Below are 6,000 nucleotides of genomic sequence, written 5' to 3' on the forward strand. Positions count from 1 at the left end.
CCTGCTCAATATACCTTATCCAACCCTTTAGTTCCACCTCCCATACATGCAGTGACATCACCTGGTTTAAATCATGTTTCTAGAGACAATATCTCTCTCATCATCACTTAATGCCTAGGTTTACCTCCACTTTATCCACATCCTACCGTACCTTTGTCTGTACATTATGCCTTGAATCTATTCTATTGCGCCCAGAAACCTGTTCCTTTGACTCTCTGTTCCGGATGTACTAGACAACCAGTTCTTATAGCCTTTAGCCGTACCCTTATCCTACTCCTCCTCTGTTCCTCTGGTGATGTAGAGGTTAATCCAGGTCCTGCAGCACCTAGCTCCACTCCTATTCCCCAGGTGCTCTCATTTGTTGACTTCTGTAACCATAAAAGCCTTGGTTTCATGCATGTTAACATTAGAAGCCTCCTCCCTAAGTTTGTTTTATTCACTGCTTTAGCATACCCTGCCAACCCAGATGTCCTAGCCGTGTCTGAATCCTGGCTTAGGAAGACCACCAAAAACCCTGAAATTGCCATCCTGAACTATAACATTTTCCGACAAGATAGAACTGCCAAAGGGGGCGGTGTTGCAATCTACTGCAGAGATAGCCTGCAGTGTTCTGTCTTACTATCCAGGTCTGTACCCAAACAATTCGAGCTTCTACTTTTAAAAATCCACCTTTCCAGAAACAAGTCTCTCACCTTTGCCGCTTGCTATAGACCACCCTCTGCCCCCAGCTGTGCTCTGGACTCCATATGTGAACTGATTGCCCCCCATCTATCTTCAGAGCTCGTGCTGCTAGGTTACCTAAACTGGGACATGCCCTCTTGACGGTCGCCTAGGAAAGGGGGCGCTAAAGCGATTTTTGAAAAACATTCGTGCCCATTTTAAATGGCCTCCTACTCAAACTCAGAAGCTAGGATATGCATATAATTAATAGTTGTGGATAGAAAACACCCTAAAGTTTCTAAAACTGTTTGAATGGTGTCTGTGAGTATAACAGAACTCATATGGCAGTCAAAACCCCGAGACAGATCGTAACAGGATGTGGAATTCTGAATTGCGGACTCAACTTCATCACTTTCCTATAAATCACACCGTGAGCTATGGTTCATTGAGCACTTCCTATGGCTTCCACTAGATGTCCCCAGTCTTTACAAAGTGGTTTGAGTCTTTTACTGTGAAAACTGACAGAATGAGAGTCTGTGGAACGTGGTCACATGGGGAGGGCCATCACCATTATGACGCCGGCGCCCCTGGCTACCCTCCCCTTTCGAAACGTTTTGAAAGACAATGCAATCGTCCCCCTTGAATATTATTGGAGCTCTGGTTGAAAAAGGCCCTAAAGATTTATGTTATACAACGTTTGACATGTTTGAACGAACTTAAGTATTTCTTTTTTCCATTTTGGTAAGAGAGGAGTCCCGCGGACGACGGTACATTTGGTGCAGCCTTCAGAACGCGCTAACAACAAGAAGCTATTGGGGCATAAAGGATTAACTTTTTCGAATGAAAATACATTTGTTGTGGACCTGGGAAATCCTGGAACTGCCTTCTGATGAAGATAATCAAAGGTAAGGGATTATTGACAATAGTATACAAGAGTAGATTTGATATGCGATTGTTCCAAGATGGCGCTGACCTGTAACGGTAGCCGATTTTTCTGAGTATCGCATCCCCTTTTATCGCAAAGTGTGATTACCCAGTAAAGTTATTTCTAAATCTGGCATTGCAGGTGCTTTCAAGAGATGTTAATCTATAAATCTTAGAATTACAATATTACATTTTAAAAATGTTTTCGAATAGTAATTTAGTAAATTGTAGCCCTGTTTCACCGGATGCATTTGAGGGAAAATAGTTAGTCAACGTCACGCGCCGATGTGAAATGCTGTTTTTATATATAAATATGAACTTTATCGAACAAAAGAATGCATGTATTGTGTAACATGATGTCCTAGGTGTGTCATCTGATGAAGATTGTCAAAGGTTAGTGCTGCATTTAGCTGTTTTTTGGTTATTTGTGATGCATGTAGTTGGTCGGAAAATGGCTATGTGGCTACTTTTACGATATACTCCTCTAACATAATCTAATGTTTTGCTTTTGCTGTAAAGCCTTGTTGAAATCGGACGACGTGGTTCGATTCAGGAGAGGTGTATCTATTAACCTCTATGGGCTAGGTGGGACGCTTGCAGACCTCCTCTATGCACTCGATATGTCCGATTTTAAAATAGCTTTTTGGTGAAAGCACATTTTGCAATATTCTAAGTACATAGCCCAGGCATCACGGGCTCGCTATTTAGACACCCGGCAAGTTTAGCACTCACCATAATCATATTTACTATTATAAAAGTTTCATTACCTTTTGTTGTCTTCGTCAGAATGCACACCCAGGACTGCTACTTCAATAACAAATGTTGGTTTGGTCCAAAATAATCCATCGTTATATCCGAATAGCGGCGTTTTGTTCGTGCGTTCCAGACACTATCCGAAATAGTAAAGAAGTGTCGCGCGCATGGCGCAATTCGTGACAATAAAATTCTAAATATTCCATTACCGTACTTCGAAGCATGTCAACCGCTGTTTAAAATCAATTTTTACGCCATTTTTCTCGTAGAAAAGCGATAATATTCCGACAGGGAATCTCCTTTTCGGCAAACAGAGGAAAAAATCCCAAAGGCAGGGGCGGTCGGGTCACCCGCCTAAGCCCAGTGTCCCTTGATCGGCCACTTGAGAAAGGCGATAATGTGTTTCAGCCTGGGGCTGGAATGACGACATTCTGTTTTTTCCCGGGCTCTGAGCGCCTATGGACGACGTGGGAAGTGTCACGTTAGAGCAGAGATCCTTAGTAAATGATAGAGATGGAAAAGAAGTTCAAGAAATGGTCAGACAGGCCACTTCCTGTAAAGGAATCTCTCAGGTTTTGACCTGCCATTTGAGTTCTGTTATACTCACAGACACCATTCAAACAGTTTTCGAAAATTTAGGGTGTTTTCTATCCATATGTAATAAGTATATGCATATTCTAGTTACTGGGTAGGAGTGGTAACCAGATTAAATCGGGTATGTTTTTTATCCAGCCGTGTCAATGCTGCCCCCTAGACCTAACAGGTTAAACGATATAAAATAGTCCTATATTTGAATTTTTTTTAATAAAATTTTGTTATGAATATGGCGATAGGATTTTTCGCTGGATGTTCATCCCGCATACGGGACGGAGACCGTCAAGAGGACCCCAGCCATCCTACAACCTAAGCTTGATGCCCTCAATCTCACACAAATTATCAATGAACCTACCAGGTACAACCGCAAAGCTGTAAACACGGGCACCCTCATAGTTATCATCCTAACCAACTTGCCCTCCAAATACACCTCTGCTGTTTTCAACCAAGATGTCAGCGATCACTGCCTCATTGCCTGCATACGTAATGGGTCTGCGGTCAAACGACCACCCCTCATCACTGTCAAATGCTCCCTAAAACACTTCAGTGAGCAGGCCTTTCTAATCGACCTGGCCCGGGTATCCTGGAAGGATATTGACCTCATCCCGTCAGTAGAGGATGCCTGGTTATTCTTTAAAAGTGCCTTCCTCACCATCTTAAATAAGCATGCCCCATTCAAAAAATGTAGAACCAGGAACAGATATAGCCCTTGGTTCTCTCCAGACCTGACTGCCGTTGACCAGCACAAAAACATCCTGTGGCGTTCTGCATTAGCATCAAATAGCCCCCGTGATATGCACATTTTCAGGGAAGTTAGGAACCAATATACACAAGGAGTTAGGAAAGCTAAGGCTAGCTTTTTCAAGCAGAAATTTGCATCCTGCAGCACAGACTCAAAAAGGTTCTTGGACACTAAAGTCCATGGAGAATAAGAGCACCTCCTCCCAGCTGTCCACTGCACTGAGGCTAGGAAACACTGTCACCACCGATAAATTCACTATAATTGAGAATTTCAAAAAGCATTTTTCTACGGCTGGCCATGCTTTCCACCTGACTACCACTACCCCGCCAAACACCCCTGCACCCCCCACAGCAAATTGCCCAAGCCTCCCCCATTTCTCCTTCACCCAAATCCAGATAGCTGATGTTCTGAAAGAGCTGCAAAATCTGGACCCCTACAAATCAACCGGGCTAGACATTCTGGACCCTATCTTTCTAAAATGATTTGCCGAAAATGTTGCAACCCCTATTACTAGCCAGTTCAACCTCTCTTTCGTATCGTCTGAGATTCCCAAAGATTGGAAAGCGGCCGCGGTCATCCCCCTCTTCAAAGGGGGAGACACTCTAGACCCAAACTGCTACTGACCTATATCTATCCTACCCTGTCTTTCTAAGGTCTTCGAAAGCCAAGTTAACAAACAGATTACCGAACATTTCGAATCCCACCGTACCTAATCCGCTATGCAATCTGGTTTCAGAGCTGGTCATGGGTGCACCTCAGCCACGTCTTAAACGATATCATAACCACCATCAATAAGAGACAATCCTGTGCAGCCGTATTCATCAACCTGGCCAAGGCATTTGACTCTGTCAAATGGGGTTAGAAGGATTACTTTATCCTATCCTAGGTATTCCTTAAATAGGTGGGGTTTCAGGTGTCTCCGGAAGGTGGTGATTGACTCCGCTGTCCTGGCGTCGTGAGAGAGTTTGTTCCACCATTGGGGTGCCAGAGCAGCGAACAGTTTTGACTGGACTGAGCGGGAACTGTGCTTCCTCAGAGGTAGGGGGGCCAGCAGGCCAGAGGTGGATGAACGCAGTGCCCTTGTTTGGGTGTAGGGCCTGATCAGAGCCTGAAGGTATGGAGGTGCCGTTCCCTTCACAGCTCCGTAGGCAATCACCATGGTCTTGTAGCGGATGCAAGCTTCAACTGGAAGCCAGTGGAGAGAGCGGAGGAGTGGGGTGACGTGAGAGAACTTGGGAAGGTTGAACACCAGACGGGCTGCGGCGTTCTAGATGAGTTGTAGGGGTTTAATGGCACAGGCAGGGAGCCCAGCCAACAGCGAGTTGCAGTAATCCAGACGGGAGATGACAAGTGCCTGGATTAGGACCTGCGCCGCTTCCTGTGTGAGGCAGGGTCGTACTCTGCGAATGTTGTAGAGCATGAACCTACAGGATCGGGTCACCGCCTTGATGTTAGTGGAGAACGACAGGGTGTTGTCCAGGATCACGCCAAGGTTCTTAGCACTCTGGGAGGAGGACACAAGGGAGTTGTCAACCGTGATGGCGAGATCATGGAACGGGCAGTCCTTCCCCGGGAGGAAGAGCAGCTCCGTCTTGCCGAGGTTCAGCTTGAGCTGGTGATCCGTCATCCACACTGATATGTCTGACAGACATGCAGAGATGCGATTCGCCGCCTGGTTATCAGAAGGGGGAAAGGAGAAGATTAATTGTGTGTCGTCTGCATAGCAATGATAGGAGAGACCATGTGAGGATATGACAGAGCCAAGTGACTTGGTGTATAGCGAGAATAGGAGAGGGCCTAGAACAGAGCCCTGGGGGACACCAGTGGTGAGAGCGCATGGTGCGGAGACAGATTCTCGCCACGCCACCTGGTAGGAGCGACCTGTCAGGTAGGACCAATCCAAGCGTGGGCCGCGCCGGAGATGCCCAACTCGGAGAGGGTGGAGAGGAGGATCTGATGGTTCACAGTATCAAAGGCAGCAGATAGGTCTAGAAGGATGAGAGCAGAGGAGAGAGAGTTAGCTTTAGCAGTGCGGAGAGCCTCCGTGACACAGAGAAGAGCAGTCTCAGTTGAATGCCCAGTCTTGAAACCTGACTGATTAGGATCAAGAAGGTCATTCTGAGAGAGATAGCAGGAGAGCTGGCCAAGGACGGCACGTTCAAGAGTTTTGGAGAGAAAAGAAAGAAGGGATACTGGTCTGTAGTTGTTGACATCGGAGGGATCGAGTGTAGGTTTTTTCAGAAGGGGTGCAACTCTCGCTCTCTTGAAGACGGAAGGGACGTAGCCAGCGGTCAAGGATGAGTTGATGAGCGAGGTGAGGAAGGGGA

Source organism: Salmo salar, chromosome ssa19 (assembly GCF_905237065.1).
Source record: "Salmo salar chromosome ssa19, Ssal_v3.1, whole genome shotgun sequence".
Taxonomy (NCBI): Eukaryota; Metazoa; Chordata; class Actinopteri; order Salmoniformes; family Salmonidae; genus Salmo; species Salmo salar.